The following is an 18638-nucleotide window of genomic DNA, read 5'->3' as shown; positions in this document are numbered from 1 at the left end:
AGGGAAGTACATCAGAACCCAGCTCTCTCTCACTGTCTGTGACCTCTGACCTCCTGGGTTGTTCGTGAGATAACATTTTATTTCCTCTCTCAGCTATTACAACAATAACGTTACTTTTGGATCCAGACACAAGCCAGTCTGCATAGCGAGTTTTTTTCTACCCCGTTGACGTCTATAATTGAATAGAAATATAAATGTATTTATAAATGATAAATATTAATGCAGTAACTATTGTGTTGCTACGTAAATTATCAAATTGTTCATGGAAACCATCGTCAATGCATCGTGATGCTTCGAGATATTGAACTGAACTGAATTGATGGCATAAAAACCGTAACCAAGTTGAACCGTGAGACCAGAGTATGTTCACACCCCTAATTTATATTCACTGCTATTTTCAGGGCGGTTCATTCCGCTGTGGTGACCCCTGATAAATAAGAGACTAAGCCGAATGGAAAATAAATGCTATTTTCAGAGCAAAATACACAACACTTCCATCATGTGCCTTTTACTGTGAATTTTTCAGCAGTTTAATTATATGTTTGCTCAATTTTAAAGGTAGTTATACATTTATAGGGCTAGGGAGTAAAGAGATAGATGCAATTACCTTACATATTAGGCCTATATAAAAGATGTGTAACTGTATTTCATCATAACTACATTTTAAATTGGTGGTAATCAAGTTACAGTTACATTCGTAAAGTATTTTAGATTACCAAAGTGATTACTTTGATTTTCTTAGTTTCTTAATTTGATATTTAAATGAAGAATTTTAACAAAGAAGGCAACAAATTCTCTGGGACAAAAAGGGGGGAAAAACAAATGCATGTAGTAGTCAGCCCTCCATATACATTTGGCGGCAACCTGCCAAAATAAATGTTTGCTGTTTTTGAAAATATGTTAAATGCATATAAAATGAATAAAAGAAATAAAATCAAAATGTTGATAATAGTATTATATTTTTAAATGTATTGTATTTTTAGCACTTTATACAATAAAATTTGTCCCCCTCCAAAAAAAACTGGCAATAATCAAACATCAGGTATTAAGATTCACCATAGAGTGTGAAACAACTTCAGTTCATTCAGTTCCTAAATTTGACAAATGCAACTTCCCAAAGACTTTCTGCCGACCAATCCAACCCATTCATAACAATAGTGTTCTCTGGCTTCTGACACTGCACACATTTATCAGGAATGGTTTGCAGAATAGAAGATGGAGTTGCTCTGGACTTCAAATTTTATTGAGATATTTGTTGAATGTGTGAGACCAACAAATTTGATCCACCCCACATAACCAACAAACTTAAAGGATTTGCTGATACCACAGGATACCTAAAAGAGTCTCGTTGGAGTTCATGTGTAAGCAGGTTGGCACTGATTTGACAGCATGCAGCAGGTCAACAGCATATGCACATGTCACTTTGAGACATGACCTGCCTCACAGAACATCCCTCATAGCAACTATACAACATATGAAGTTAGACACCATTTGGACGTAATCTTGAGTCCATTATTGAGCAACTATTGATAAAAGTACAAGCAGGGAATAAAAGTGTGTAGTGCAGTGTGAAAAATCAGCAGCCAATTTCTGACTAAAATTGCACTGGGCTTGTGTTCATTGTTACGTGCACAGTTAACAGTCTTTCCTTGAGTTTGGGGGAAAGAGTCAATTGTGCTCTGGAGATTTGGCACTTTTAGCAGCTAATGCAGAGCTGGGCCTGTTCATTTGTCTCTTCTGGAGAGAGTGGGACTTTGACAATATGGAGAGCGACAGAAGTCTCCAAAAGAAGAATTGTATGGCTGCTCTCAAGGACGTAAATGTGAAACCTCTTGGGATTTCACTGTAGAGAGTGAAGAGAGTACTTGTTTTGTTTTTGTGTGACACATTTTTGCTTTTTATACACTGAAAAAAGTGTTGCATGCAGAACTGTTGCACACAATTTATTTGTGTTGAATTTAGACAAACAAATTAAATTTAATAATGTTCAACTTAATTTGCTTGTTTAAATTCAGCCTAAATAAATTGTTTACAACCACTTAATGTAAAAAATTTAGTAATTCCAAGGAATCATCTTTGAATAATTTTTTCAGTGTACTTCTATGGTGCTTATAGAAGTGATATCATGGCCATAATAACATTAATCAATATAAATATCTACTGAAAAAAGGTGGCAATAAATCTATATAATATCTATATATAGGGCCCAGCATAATTGAATACAACCCTCACAGATCTCTCTTTTAAAGTATAGTGTCATGATCACCAGCAGTTTTATCAACGCTGAAGATTCATTCCGGTATTTCTGCAGAACTACAATTCCCAGAACTCTTTGCACTCCTGCAACAGCTGACATTAATCCATACACTCACACACTGACACAGCTGTAGCTTGTTTTCACTTACTTACTTATTAAACGGAATACAGTATATATGCACTTCACTTTCTCAAACACTTTTCTTAGTCTTGTTATCCTGTAGCACTACGAAGCATTTCCTGGTCTTTTTTTTTTTTTTTTTCATGCTGTGTTTCCATACCGAACCTTGCTTTGTCTATTGATTTTTTGTTGTAAGCCGCCTGGACCGATCTCTTTGGCTATGTAGCGACCACTCTTTTGGATTCCTCTATATATACCTGTTGGCTTCTGGTATTGACCATTGCCTGACTGACTCTTGTTAACAAAGCTGCTCGTAGATCTTCAACCACGGTATTGTATGTTACTGATAGCATGCTATAGAATATTATATGTGTGCATATACATTAGATTAGTCAATACCAAAACCAAATCTGGACCTAATCTAACAATATAAATTAAGATAATGGTCCAAAATGTAGTACACCCAAATTATTATAGTGAAAAATAATAAATAAAACTTTATAAAAAGAGAAAAAATCATTCTATGTTAGGTGATCACACTTATTATTTTAATGAGTATAAAAGCTTAATAAAACTGTTTTGTAAAAATGCATCAAAATACATCATCTATAATCACTAATAAAAGGATGAAAATCAAGATATGCCAGTTAATTTGCACGCAGTCTCTAGCCCCTTTCACACATACAGACCTTTCCGGAAAAAAACGGCAATTTTCCAGAAAGGTTGTATGTGTGAACAAGTCCTTTTTGAAAATATTGGTAAATTCGTTCTGGCTATTTTCCAGAAAGAGAAGTTGTAACATTGCCGCTGTTTGTTTACCTTCAAGCTTTGCGTTTGCCAGTGAAACAGCCGTGAACGCCAGCACACACATATTATGAACATCTCGACATGCGAAAGTGATCCTCCATACTGTTTGTTTTCATCGAAGTTGTTCACAATACTGATCATCTACAGAGTTTGTAATGTAGTCAAATGTTTACAAATACAAGCGCTGCCATTTAAAGCTCATTTGTGGTGAATGATGTCAGAATTTACCGGTATTTTGGAATGGATGTGTGAACGGTCTTTTCTGGAAAAATTCCGTAACGTCCTCGCCTGTGTGAACAGCGTTTTTTTTTTATTTACCAGTAAAGTCGTTCCGGAAATTTTCCAGATATTTACCGGTATCACTGTTTGAAAGGGGCTATTGAAAAGCAAAGACTGAAACATTTCTCAATAGCAATAAAATGCTATTTTTGAAACCCAGATCTGAGTAAAACATGAGTAAATTTAAACACCAGTGGTGGAATGAGTACTGCAAAATTATACCTAAGTAAAAGTACCATTACTTGCCTAAAAACGTAGTGCAACTAGAGTAAAAGTATCTGTTGTAAATAATACTCAAAATATGAGTAAAAAGTTGCCATTTTAAAAATACTCAAGATTAGTAAGTAGGGAATATTACACTGTAAAAAGGTTATGCGTTTACAGGCAGTTTGTGTAGGTGTGTGTAAACGTAACATTCTGTAGTGCATTTAGTGATCTTCCTATGTTCGTTCGTTCATTCCTTCCTTCCATTGTTTGTTTAGTTAGTCCTTTCTTCATTCATTCATTTGTTTGTTTCTTCATTCATTTGTTGCTTCCTTCGTTCCTCCTTACTTTCATTCTTTTATTCCTTCCTTCATTTGACCCTTTGTTTGTTCATTAATTCGTTAGTTCCTTCCTTCATTTGTTCAATCCTTCCTTGATTCTTTCGTTTGGTCTTTCTTTCCTTTATTAGTTCGGTCCACCCCTCCTTTGTTCTGTCCTTCCTACCTTTTCTTGTTCATTTGGGCCTTACTTCTGTTCTTCATTTGTTCAATTTAGTGATTGTTTAAAGCTGTTTGACGATTTCAGTCATCATACAGTCAACATACTTCTCTGGGTCAATGCGCATAAACATTTTGAACATATTCTTGGACACTTTTAATGATTCCAAGTGGTTTGCTGCATTTATAAAGCACATGTCTTGAAGTTGTTCAGTATGATTCGATTTACTTTCTATGTGCGATTAGATTGGACAGGAATCACAGAACTGATTTTTCTACTTTAGCTAATCCCCATAGACAAGAAAGAAATAAAGTAGTGACTGAAGGTTGCAGGAAAGTAGTGGAGTAAAAGTACCGTTACAACGCTATAAATTTACTCAAGGGAAAATAAAAGTACACATTTTTAAAACTACTCAGAAAATTACAATTCCTGAAAATAACTACTCAATTACAGTAGTTTGAGTATTTGTAATTTGTTACTTATTACTCCAGTTAAACACAAGGTTAAAGTCTTAACATTATGCATTTAGCAGATGCTTTTATCCAAAGCAACTTACACCCGTGAACACACACCCAGAGTAGTGGGCTGCCCGGGCAATAGTTTAGGTTCGGTGCCTTGCTTAAGGGAATCACCTCAGCCATGGTATTGAGGTGGATATTTACCCTGTTGGTGCTGTTTGGATCCTAAGTCCAACTCTCTAATCATTAGGCCACGACATGCTCTTTATTTTAATTTAATTTGAAACAGCTCAGCATTTTTAGAATATGTAAACCCTTATCAATAATATTAAAGTAGTTTATTTTATTTCAGTCTCTCGAAAACCATCTATAGACTACCTGCAGTGGCGTAGCGGACGGGCCCGCAGGGCACGCACCGCGGGGGAGCCCAGTGTGATTAGGGGGTTTTTCAATAATTGAATTGATTTTCAATAATTGAAAATCCGGCAACCGCAATATTCAAACTCTTGGAAACAACTGTGGTCGGAACCAAAGTTCACAGGTCTGTGTTCTCTGAACACCTCTCAAGTGGTGGACTACTTCAACTTCAGTTAACTTGATTTCAACTCTCCTCAACGGCCACACCGGAGAAGACGCGCCGCGCTTTTTCTCGCCAGCAGTTTTCAGAGAAAATGAATGACTTCTGCTGCTTTGACGCTCTCGCCGCTTTCGGTTTGTGATCGCTCCTTAGTTTGTGAAGGCTTCCCGGCATGGTCGCTCCACCCCGCCCCCCTTTCCCGCTCCTTAGTTTGTGATCGCTCCTCAGTTTGTGAAGGCTTCCCCGCGTTGTCGCTCCACCCCGCTCCTCAATTTGTGATCGCTTCCCCGCGTTGCACCCAACCACCCCCACCCAATCACCCCCCCCCCCCCCCCCCACCACCACCCATAATCAGGGGGCCCCGTCAGTGATCCCTGCAGGGGGGCCTCCGCATTTTGCGCTACGCCACTGACTACCTGACAAAAGTCTTGTCACCTATCTAAGTTTTAGGAACCACAAATAATAACTTCACTTCTAGTTGATCATTCGGTATCAGAGGTGGCTTACGGGTGTAAGTTTACTTTTAAAAAAAATAGGTTCCTTATTAGCATTGATGGTTTCATGAAGAACCTCTAAATCCATGGCAACCCCATCAAAACCCATTTTGTAGCCTTTATTTCTAAAAATGTATTCCTCAAATTTCAGAAAAAAAGTTTTTCAGGGTATATTCTAACTCTAATTTTAACACTTTCATATCACAGCAACAGAAAATTCATATTAAGTTATTATCAATTAACCGGAGAGAAGGCGTAGAAGTAATTATATTTTCTGTAAAATGAAGGTCATGGTTTGTATAATCTGATGTTCTAATTTCATGTGCTTTTTCCCCTGTAAATATTCTGGGGTTTCCTTCAACCACATTTGACGTAACAAAACAGCGACCCCACCAGTGCTGTACATGCATTATAACTTACCACCTATCACCTCCTGACTGCCTGCGTTTCATAATTCATGCTGTGTCTAATAGAAAACCTGCCGCTGGTCTTGTAAGACATCCAGAGAGATGGAAGCAAGGAGAGGGCATAGTCTTTTAACAAATAACCCTGTGTAAAAGATAAAAGGTGGGCCGCAAACTCCAACCAAGGACATTCCATCTCCATAAAGGAGGGTGGCGGAAGCAGATTTATTCGCTCATCTAGCAGTGAGAAGGATGCCAACCAATCACACAGGACAGAGAGTTGTCACACATGGGATACAGAGGAAGAAACCAATCCTGGGGACGAGGGTTGTTTAGGAGCACAGCTGGGTGTGCTTTAAAGAGAAGGTTACAAATGTAAATCAGTGAACTTGAATTGTGAGACTTCCAAAACACCCCATTAGGAGGTTTTTTTTTTTTTTTATAACTAATGAAAAAATACTCTTTTCCTGTCAATAAAAGACTCTTCTTCCTTGTCAAACAACTTGGTGTATTGCAGTAAGGACAGCCCTAGTGCATTTCTAGAATGACTTACGGTCTTCTTGGTCTTCCTGTGTGCAAAATGACTCTTGTTTTAAGCATTCTGAGTCTTATTGGGACAAATCTTGAAAATCTACTGCTTGGAAAAAAAAATTCTCTGTTTTCTGTCAAAAATGTGTTTCTGATTAATAATATTAGCAACCTATTGGTGGTAAAACATGAACACAATGTTTTTTGTTTATTTGTTTGTTTGTTTGTTTGTTTGAAAGCGGAGGCTTTGAAACAATTTATCGGCCTTTAAATGACAGAAATTTACCATTAAATAACAGACGTTAAATGACAGAAATTTACCATAAAATAACGGACATTAAATTACAAAAGTTTACCATAAAATAACGGATGTTAAATGACAGAAATTTGCAATAAAATAACGGACGTTAAATTACAGAAGTTTACCATAAAATAACAGACGTTAAATGACAGAAATTTACCGGAAATTAAAATAAATAAAAGAAATCTATAATTTAACATCCGTTATTTTACTGTAAACTTCTGTAATTTAATGGCCGCTATTTTACTATAAACTTCTGTAATTTAAGGATAGTTATTTTACTGTAACTTTCTGTAATTTAACAGCTGTTATTTTACAGTAAATGTTTGTAATTTAACAGTTGTTATTTTACAGTCATTTTCTTAATATTACCGTTGGTTATTTTACTGTAAATTTCTGTAATTTAATGGCTGTTATTTTACTGTCAATTTTTGTAATTTAACTGTCGTTATTTTACAGTAATTTTCCTTAACTTAACGTTAGCTATTTTACTGTAATTTTTCTGTAATTTAATGGCTGTTATTTTACTGTCAATTTTTGTAATTTAACGGCTGTTATTTTACAGTAATTTTCTTTAACTTAACGTTAGCTATTTCTCTGTAATTTTTTGTAAATTAATGGCTGTTATTTTACTGTAAATTTCTGTAATTTAACAGTCATTATTTTACATTAAATTTCTGTAATTTAATGGCCAATATTTTACAGTCATTTTCTTTAATTTAACGTTCATTCTTTTACTGTAAATTTTTGTAATTTCACATTAGTTATTTTACTGTAAATTTCTGTAATTTAACGGCCGTTATGTTACAGTAAATTTCTGTAATTTAATGGCTGTTATTTTACTGCCAATTTCTGTAATTTAACGGTCGCTATTTTACAGTCATTTTCTGTAATTTAACATTAGTTATTCTATAGCACATTTATGTAATTTAACAGCTGTTATTTTACTGGAAATTTCTGCTATTTATTGGTCATTATTTACCAGTTATATTCTTTCATTTAATGCCCATTATTTAACAGCAAATTTTCTTCACTTTTATGTCCATTATTTTACAGGAAATTTTTGTCATTTTTACAGCCTTTATTTTACGTTTTTTTTTTTCTAGCAACCCAGGAAAAAAACATAAAATAACAAGTGGTGGGCCGTTATCGACGTTAACGTAAGACTCTTATCCGGTGATAAAAAAAATCATCTTTAATCTATTCTCAAAGTTGGGTTGGGAGCTGGGTCTATTATACGCAAGCTATGATGACATTTACGTTAATATTTTACCACGGATGTATAAAATCGAACTGGTCGAACTGCACTGTATGTGGCGAGAAAGAGTCTTCGAACCTGTGTGTATTCCTACTGTGGAATTACCACATCAAACGTGACGTGCTGACACGGATGCAATTCACTAGAGTGAATCTGATTGTTAGCTCCACATCTAACTATAAGGCATATCACATTAATATTAATGTGTGGTAATCAAATTACAGTTAAGCTAATTAGAATACTTTATTTACTTTAAATTAGGATATAATTTACTTTATTTTAAAACATCTTAAGTTACAGTCTGACGATAAATTTACACTACTCTTGCAGAATAAAAGGACATGCTACTTTTGTCCAGTAATGTCATGAAATACTATTTCACATAGCAATTGTTTACACAAGACAAAATAACTTATAAACTTCTTAATAAACAAAATTGCTCTCTCCAAAAATGTGTAGCAATAATTTAACTAATTGTTGTTACCTAGAACTTTTTATGTGTTGTCATAGTTGTTTGTATGTCCCTTGTTTGACCTCTTGACCCCTTTCGAACCATCATTGTCTTTAAGGATTCATAAATGTGAACGGCGAAATATAATATCTGTAAATCAAGTCTAATATTGGCTTCTGTAAAGCTTTCTAATAACTCACAACCTAAAAAGCCTTTCTTTATTTTTCAGTATTTCGTCAGCTCTTTTAATCAGCCGTTACTTGTTGAATCCTTTGTTTAATTCGTATGTCTTTGTTGGTGTAAATCAGCTCGGATTATTGTAGATAAAAAGGTTAATTATTCAGCTGAGATTATGTTTATCGTTGAGGTATAAAAGGAGTGAAATTTTCAAAGCCCCAATATCTTCAGTGGAGCTGCAGACCAACTGTAAGTAATTAGTGTGAAATTTGATTGATGAGGAACCTAATTAGGTGACTAAATAGCAATTAGCTGATCATCTAGACATAGTGAGAAAGATAATGTCACCGAGAATGAGCACGTTTTACCCAGCGCAGGTTTTTTTGTTATCAATCTGTCAGTATTATCAAATAGAGTGTCTCGTGGTGTCTTCATCAGTGTGCTTTATATGTGCTGCAGATATTTTAAGAATCTGTGGCAACATTTATGTACATTTAAATTGTATATTGCATCTTGACCATGTCTCAACACTTTCAAAGTAAGGTGAATAAAGCTGCATTAGTTTAATAAGGTCAATTGTTCTCTGATATCTAAACTCCTTTATTACTATAAAAAAAATACCCCTAGAATCATAAGGTACATAATTGACCATATATGGTTCGTGGCGTAAATATTAATGAGCTCTGCTCTGATGTGCAGTTCTCTCTTACATAAACATACTACATTATGTACGCTGAATACGGAAAAATATAAACCCAATCAGAGTAACGTTAACCTATTTTGCTCACAAGATGTGAAGGTTAAATTCTAATTAAACTTCACAAAAGACCGATAAAGATGTATCACCTTGTATTTTTAGGCCATATTGTCAAAGAAAACACAGCCAAGAATTAACATCATCTGCATGAACAGATGACAGTTGAGCTGAGTCATAAGTCTACACATGTTTGTTGAAACATAGACATCAAATTTCACAATAAACACAATAAATTAACAGAAGATACAATAAAACATACCTTATGCCTCTTCAGAGTTTAGATGAATAAATGTATAAGCTGTAAATACTGTATTTTGCATCCTGAGGCCTAGTTTGAACTATAGTCTCATGCAGTTGTTGCCCAGTAAAGCACAGTATAGCACAGTAAACAATCAGAGTTTTTTAAATAAAACTTCCACATACTTAGTAAGGTAAATATAAGCCTTAACATAGCTAATGGAGGGAAACTATCATGGTTTTCTCTCTAGAAAAGAGTTGTTGATTATCAAACACAGCCTGAAGTGTGCATAATGACCTCAACGTTACATAGGAGTCTGTGTGCTCTTGATGACGTCAGGTCCGGATGAAAGACCTAAAGTAGGCATATATGCAAATGATGAGGGCATGGCCCATGCTTCTTGTCACAGTTTGTTTTGTCCTCTGATTGCCCCGTTGTCTACCAGGTTTTATACTCATTGAATTTAAATGTTAACGAGTAAACAATGATGTCTGAGGCTCACAGTATGTCCATTTCTATGCACTGATCTCATATTATTCTACTATGCCTTGGTACACCCCGGTTTTCATTATAGGGCATCTTAACCTAATGAATTTTAATAACCCATTTTGACTGTATTGCATAGTTGAAGTAAGGCTCTGAACCAATTGTCCTAAATGGAAAAATAAAATGTGTGATGTGGGTGCATGAAAGTAATGTATGCTAAACTTGTTGAATTTCAACTAGCAAAACACAAATATTTTCAATGTATACTGCTTGTTATGTCTTAACCATGTCCTATAATGGATAAAAACCATATTGCCCACAAGCCATCTTTGGGTTCATACACACGATGACCCCCATTTTTTCATCTCACAGAATTGCACTTATGACCTTGGCAGTGCATTTCCCCTGGGAAAACATGTTTCTTCTTAAATAGCCATACAATTTCAGGTGTCTGAGGTCCAATGTGTTTATGTGACACTTATTGGCAGAAAACCATAAAACCAACCCTAAGCCTGGTACTTTCTGAAGCAAGCATGTTGTTTTAGGTTGCTTCTATAAGTCTTTGATTTCTTTGATTGTGAGATTTAATGGGATATAAACCTGAGTGCTTCAAAGATCACAGTTTCTTGCTGTACCAGGTGAGCTATCAAGCAATTTTACAACTTTTAAAACTCCATACATGAAGGGTTGACAATTTACCTCAGCCAATCTAACTGTGGTAGGGTATATACATCAACTCACAAGCCAGTTTGTAATGAGTGTAGTGACAACAAGGATTGTATCCAAATTGCAGCTTTATTTTGTGAATGGTCATAAAAGCAAGGTTCAATCAGGGACAGATGGTAGCATGTAGATAGTCTAAACTAAAGCATAGGTCTCAAACTCGATCCATAGGGAGCCACAGCTCTGCACAGTTTTGCTCCAACCCTAATCAAACACAGCTAATCCAACTAATCAAGGTGTTTAATTCTACTAGAGAAGATTAAGAAGGTGTGAGTAGGAGGTGGTTGGAGCTAAACTGTGAAGAGCTGTGGCCCTTCAGGAATTGAGTTTGAGACCATTGGTCTAAAGCAGGGGTGCCTAAAGTTGGTCCTGTAGGGCTGGTGTCCTACAGATTTCAGCTCCAAGTTGCCTCAACACACTTGCAATTATGTTTCTAGAAAGCCTGGTTAGAGCTTGATAGGCTAGCCCAAGTATGTCTAATTGGGGTTGGAAATAAACTTTGCACGACACCGGCCCTCCTGGCCTAAAGCATTATCAGTGAGACAGGCAAAAGTTCAAGGTAGGCAGCAAACAAACATTAACAGTACAACAAACCACGACTACAAACACAGCTAGACAATCCAGAAATATACTTTGTAAAGCTCACTACAGGGAAATAAGTCTCAGCAAAGATGTGTGTGAGGTGTGTACATAGTCTATATTAGTTCTGAACAGTTTCGGCTTGAGTGCAACTTCAAGAGTTAATCTGGGACTGTTTTGTGAGTGAAGTGCTTGATGGGATATATAATTCAGTTCAGTGGTAGATGTTTAGTTCAGGTGAATGACAGGGGGTGCAATCTAGCTCATTCTACATGAGCTAGATTGCTGGTAATCATAACAGTATGGTGGGATGTGATTCACAAATTGTGTTCTTTAATTTTCATGTAATTGTCAACACAGGCTCATTCTGAAAACGTAGCCCTATATACATTTCTGGAGATCGCAACATTTATAGCCTGAAATACATATGGCTGCATTTCATCTTAAAAATTTCTTCTTTACCTCCGTATGTACGGCTTTTCTGCTGTTACTAGGTTGTCCAGTAGCTCACCATGTACGTCGGCGTACTTGAGATGCAGAGAGGAGTTGACCACGATGACAGGGTTTGAGTCTGGTGAAGAATGGTTCCAGAAAGTGGGTAACACAAAAACAGAAATAACAGGATGAGAAGTAAATAACAGGATGAGAATATGGTAAAATCTGAAAACGAAAAAATCAGGTGAGGGCTTTTTTTTCTGGATTGCTTTTTAAAACTGTCGGTTGGGTTTAGGGTGGGCGGGTCAATCTGTGTTTCTGAAAACACTATTTTTGGGTTTAGGGAAGGAGGAGGGTGGGTCTGTCGATTGGTCAGTCCGTTATTCAGTCAGTCAGTCACAGCGACCTCTTGTGGATTTACACAAGAAGAGCATGCCCGAATGGCACTCTGTAGAGAAATTTAGTATTTCAAAAAGCAAAAACAGCAGCTTCTGGTTTTTTTTCTGCAAAAAAAAACTTAGCTTCTGTGGCGTATTTGGCGCTCTCCAGAAATGTATATAGGGGTACGTTTTCAGAATAAGCCTAGGTTGGTAATTGTTATCAGAGTCCTTACCTAAAAGTGGCCTCATTAGCAAAACCAAACTTGAGTATCGAGCACGCTATGTGAAAGTCCATATATTTAAAAAATAAAATATTAAGAATATTACATGCACTTACTATTCCCATTACCACTGTGTTTCCCCAATATTTGTAATTTATATTTAACGATGGTTCTTAACTTTTTATTTAAACTTTTGCCTGTTTTTTTTTTTTCTTGTCACCTGAAGCAAGAACATGAGAACAAAATCGCTCGTCAGCTAACTACGCGAGTTCCCCAGGGTTCAGTTCTTGGTCCACAAGTGTTCTTTGTTTACACCACATCACTGGGACATCATTCAGAAACAAGGTTTCTCTTGTTATTGTTATGCTGATGACACAGTGCTTTATTTCTCATTTCATCAGGATGATCCAGTTGTAGCAACACAGATCTCAGACTGCTGCCTGCAGGACATCTCAGCATGGATGAAAGATAATCATCTGCTGCTCAACTTGGCAAAGACAGAGCTTATTTTTTCTCTGCCAATCAGGCAGTTCAACATAAATTCAGATTGGATCATCAGCTATTACTGCAAGTACAGCAACTTGAAGTGATCTGTAATGATCATCTGACCTCCAAGATGACAATACAAAGACAGAATAATCATTCACTGAGATAAGAAAGATCAGGCCCTTCGTAATGGTGGAGGCTGCACAATTTCTGTAATTTCTATGCTGGAGTATATGCTGTTTTCATCAAGTACAGTCAGACCTCTACAAAAGATTCAACATGCTGCAACATGGTCGTTCATGAACCTAAGACAGGTCACATTTCTTTTTTCCTTTCTACACTGGCTACCAGTTGCATTTTTAGAAACAGAATCGCCACAAGCTCTTTCAAGTCTACATCCCCTTCAAAATATTGCAGTCAGTAAATGAGCTTTGCCTTGTAGTGTCATCTCAGAAAAGCACAGAATCACTCTGTAGAACAGTCTCATTCACTGCACATGCCCTCTTAACAATTTCCAAGAGATACCTGTCTTTCATGAGCACTTAGCTGCATCCAAAAAACTGCTCTATTTAAGCTAACAATGGCTGAAACTTTGTATTGCTAGAACTTTTTTGATCATATGCTACTTATGCTGAGTCACTTGTTTAGCCCCTCATTTGTAAGTCACTTTGGATAAAAGCTTCAACTAAATGAATAAATGTAAATGTAATGTATTCCAAAGAGCCATGCAATTATTATCAATAATGTTTTTCTAGCCATAATTTGTGAGAACAGAAATAAAAGTTGTTGATAGTGTTAATGTCATAAGTGGTGGAAAGAGTAGAGAAAAATTATGCTCAGGTAAAAGTACTTGCCAAACAATGTAGAGAAAGTGGTAACACTTTAGAACAGCTATCTATTATAACTAGTTAATAGATCATTAATAAACTGTTAGTTAATGACTTATAAATGACTTGTTAAATAAAAGTTAATAGTTTTTAAATTATTTATAACTGTGCCTTATAGATAGCCAACAGATAATTTACAGACTGTTAGTTAACAAGTTATAAATGACTTGTTAACTGCATTTGAATGATTTATAGCTATACTGAATAAATAAGTAATTGATCGTGAACAAGCTGTTAGTACTAAAGACTTGTTAAGTATCAGTTAATAGTTTATAAAGTATTGGGACGTTATTCTAGTTGCAATTATTCTTCATTTATTAACTGTTGGTAAATGAGGAATAGTTGCAACTTAAGAATAACGTCCCAATAACACACATAAGCTAATAACTAAGACTTAACTAATATATTAACTCACACTTTACAGATCAGTTGTTCATAGTTTGTTAACCATCTAATAACACCAGTGAAACTTTGTAGAACAGCAAATGGATGGAGCAAGTTCAAGCTACAGAAATTTGATGTGATATTTAAAATATAACATTTTTGTACCTTAACCTTGTTACACTCATAGGCTTTTCTGTGTGCTGTATATTACCAAAGAAACTCCATAGATGAAATGTTGAACGTTGTGTTTAATGTATAGAAACACATGGTAAGCCATCACATGGCATAACAAAAAAAAAACATGACACGAGAGGAAATTTGATTAAAAAAAAAAAAAACATTATTACGTTAGCTTAAATAAACTTTACAACGCGAAAACAACATTACGTACGCATATTAATACAGCTGTTCTGTGTCAGTTAAATCTGTTGACTGTTGAAATTCGAAATTTTAACCCAACTGGTTGAGTTATAAAATAAATAACCAAATAAAGGTTAAAAATAACTCAACAAAGCACCAGATATTTAACCTAACTGTTTGAGCTATTATTAAATAACCTAATAAAGGTTACAAATAACCCAACAATGTAACTAAATATGTTTAACTCAACCATTTGGTTAAATAAATAATGTTTTTTAGAGTGTGGGTAATGTACCATCTACAGCAGTGGTCACCAGACTTGTTCCTGGAGGGCCGGTGTCCTGCAGATTTTAGCTCCAACCCTAATCAAGCACTCCTGAACAAGCTAATCAAAGTCTTACTAGGTATACTTGAATCATCCAGGCAGGTGTGTTGAGGCAAGTTGGAGCTAAACCCTGCAGGGACACCGGCCCTCCAGGACCGAGATTGGTGACCCCTGATCTACAGTATGCAATCCTTCAAATATTTTTTCAATATTTTGGGTGTCTGGCTAGTACAGTGCATTTTAGTCTGTCAAATGTATAAAATATATGCATTTTTATGTATATATTGTATGTTGCATTTGTTTTATATGCATATTTATTTATCTTTTGGTTGACAGTTTTCTCCACCATCCCTCAATCCCTGAGGATGAGTTGAAATAGGGGTTTCTTCTGGATTTCCTCGTCTCCAGAGAACACAACACTCATCACAACACATCCCCTGCCTTATGTGTGTCATCTGGGGAGGGGTCGAAGTATTTAGACATCAAAGTCACCACCGGATGCCTGCGGTAAGGAAAAGTCACCCTCTGTGCATTCACGACACGACAAAGAAAAACACTGATACTCACAATAATTAATTCCTAGGATGCTCTGTTCTAATTAAATTTACACGCGTGTTTGCTGTTAGATTAAAAACAATGAACAGAGTATTAATAATGAAAGCATCTCGCATTACATGAGCAACGTTTTGTTTTAAATCTGTCACAACGCGGAGCTAACGTCATACTCGCAGCACCTCGTTTTCACGGTGATGAGCTTTTGCAAATGATTAACACTTTGTCTGATATCCTGCTCATCTGGAACACAGACTTCTGACAAGCTTTACAGATAATGCAGAGCTGAGATCATTAATTTAAATTCATATCATTATAATGAAGTAACTCTAACGAGCCGGTTTAGGGTATTAACTGAACTCACCACCCTATTACAATATTAATGAGTTCTACAGAAGGAACTGGAGTGTAAAATGGAGAGATCTTTGAAAATGATGGACCATATTCCAGCATATATTTCACATTTTTTTCCCACAAAAGGTAGCACCTCAAAGGAAGTGACAGTAAATGAACTAGATGAGTTCCTGTTCTGTGTCAGCCGTGATGAGAAATGACATATATTTGACCAAGAGCCTTCCACAGTACACCAGAAAAAATATGCCACAGTGGACATTGGCTGTTCTAAAGGTGCTTGACTACTTATTTATTTAAAAAAGGGCTGTTTATACCTGGTCACTTCATGCATATTTGTTTCGTAATCTGATTGTGAAAAGGATAAATGTAAAAGCCCTCTGAAATGCAACATACAAATATAAATCAGATCACACAAATCATTACAGAAGGTGGTTTGGAATGCATTCGAGATGGAACTGGACAGATCTAAATGCATCTAGTTGTTGAAACCATATTTAAATTTATGTTAGAGGCTATATGACATAGTCACGTATAATAACACAACAGGTTGTAATCCGCCGGTCAATTCCACCATTCATTCTTTCCTCACTCGTGAACCAAACCCCAAGATACTTGAACTCCTCCACCTGGAGAAAGGACTTTCCTCCAACATGGAGATGGCAAACCACCATATTTTAATTTATGTTAGGCTCTATGACATAGTCATATATAATAACACAACACCGCTTATGGCAGGTTGTAATGTTTATTTCATTTTATCTGATCATTAATCATTGAATTATGAAATTACAATGTTAAATTATTATCTAATAGCAGCATTAACCATGGACGTTGTAGCCAGAAGTATGTATGGCTGCATTTCGTCTTTAAAACGAACAATATGGGGTGGTATGACGCTGTTCCTTTTCTTGCTTACCAGCTGACCGCTTACCTCCATGTGTATTGCTTTTCCGCGGTTACCAGTTTGTCCAGTAGCTCTCTATGTTTGTTGGCAGACTTGAGACGCAGAGAGAAGTTGACCACGGTGGCAGTGTTCGAGTCCAGTCAAGAATGGTTCCAGAAAGTGGATAAGACAAAAACAAAAGCCAAAAAAAATAAAATAAACAAGTAAATAACAGGGTGAGAATGTGGTCAAATCTGACTTGGTACAAATTGGATGGCTTTTAAAAGCTGTCAGTTGGGTTTAGGGAAGTGGGTGGGCTGGTCAGTCGGTGCTTTGAAAACGCTATTGGTTGGGTTTAGGAAAGGAGTAGGGTGGGTCAGTCGTTCAGTCAGTCAACAGTCAGTCGACAGCGGCCTCTGGTGGATTTGTGTGAGACCAGCAGGCACGAATGGAACTCGGGGGAGAAATTTGAGATTTCAAGTAGCATACACAGCAGCCGCTGGTGGATTTGCAAAAACAAAAACTGAAAAAGTACCTCCTGAAACGTATTTGGTGCTCTCCATAAATGTATACAGCGGTAGGTTTTCAGAATGAGCTTGGGTTGTTTGTATTTTAAATCTCCATACTTTGCCACTATCCTGAAAACGAATAGGTTTTATTAGTTTGTCAGATAAACTTTAAGAAGTTAAAACAAACATGAAATAAAAGACTGCATTATCACTTAATGTTTTTATAACAGGCTACAATTAAGTACAGGTCAGATTACTGTAAGTCTGCTCTTTTATATTTACATAAATACACTGTAAATATGCTGGGTTCCACACAAAAGATTTTTGTTTAGACACGATGGAAGAATTAAGTTAGCTTATTAGTTTTTACAAATTTAGGTGGACTGAACATAAAACAGTTAAGTGGTCTGGAAAAAAAAAACATTAATTGTGTTGTTTAGGCTTATTTTAGATAAGTAGTTTGAACAAACCGCAAACATAATATTTCAGCCTGATCTCACCCGGAAGAAATTTAACTATTTTAAGTTTTGTCAGTTTAATGACAAATCTCATCATCTCATTTTTGTCTGCTTATCCGGGGCCGGGTCGCAGGGACAGCAGGCTTAGGAGAGATCTCCAGACTTCCCTCTTCCCAGACTCTTCCTCCAGCTCCTCCAGGGGGATCCCAAGGCGTTGCCAGGCCAGCTGAGTGACATAGTCCCTCCAACGTGTCCTGGGTCTTCCCTGAGGTCTCCTCCCAGTGAGACATGCCTAGAACACCTCCCTAGGTCGGCGTCCAGGAGGCATCCGAAACAGATGCCCGAGTCACCTCATTTGACTTGTGGTGACTCTCGATGTGGAGGAGCAGCGGCTCTACTCTGAGCTCTTTCCAAGTGACAGAGCTCCTCACCCTATCTATAAGGGTTCGCCCTGCCACCCTGCGAAGGAAACAAATTTCGGCCGCTTGTATCCGAGATCTTGTCCTTTTGATCATTACCCAAAGCTCATGACCATAAGTGAGAGTAACAATATAGATTGACTGGTAAATCGAGAGCTTTACCTTTCGGCTCAGCTCCTTCTTTACCACAACGGACCAGTACATCAACCGCATTACTGCTGCCGCTGCACCAATACGCCTGTCAATCTCTCGTTCCATCTTTCCCTCACTTGTGAACAAAACCCAAAGATACTTGAACCCCTCCACGTAGGGTAAGGACTTTCCTCCATGGAGATGGCAAACCACCATACGTAAAAAATACAGTGACAAATACAGTACGTTCAATTTAA

At 36.6% G+C, this 18638-nt stretch overlaps 1 long non-coding RNA gene across 2 annotated transcripts in view; it reads left to right on the top strand.

The window, feature by feature from the left end:
• The window catches only part of LOC141385789 (uncharacterized), a 267880-nt gene extending 250813 nt beyond the window's left edge, over positions 1-17067 (top strand). Inside the window, exon 3 of one of the 2 annotated variants that reach the window (XR_012406780.1) lies at positions 15411-17067. This is a non-coding gene — a long non-coding RNA (uncharacterized lncRNA). Of the gene's footprint in view, positions 1-13033; positions 13993-15410 lie in introns of those variants that run through there. The other variant, XR_012406782.1, reaches the window with a different exon arrangement.
• Positions 17068-18638: the final 1571 nt, after the last annotated feature.

This window comes from Danio rerio, chromosome 5 (assembly GCF_049306965.1).
Source record: "Danio rerio strain Tuebingen ecotype United States chromosome 5, GRCz12tu, whole genome shotgun sequence".
NCBI classification, from domain to species: Eukaryota; Metazoa; Chordata; class Actinopteri; order Cypriniformes; family Danionidae; genus Danio; species Danio rerio.
Note: the sequence above shows the minus strand (reverse complement) of the source record. Positions and strands in the feature narration are given on the sequence as shown.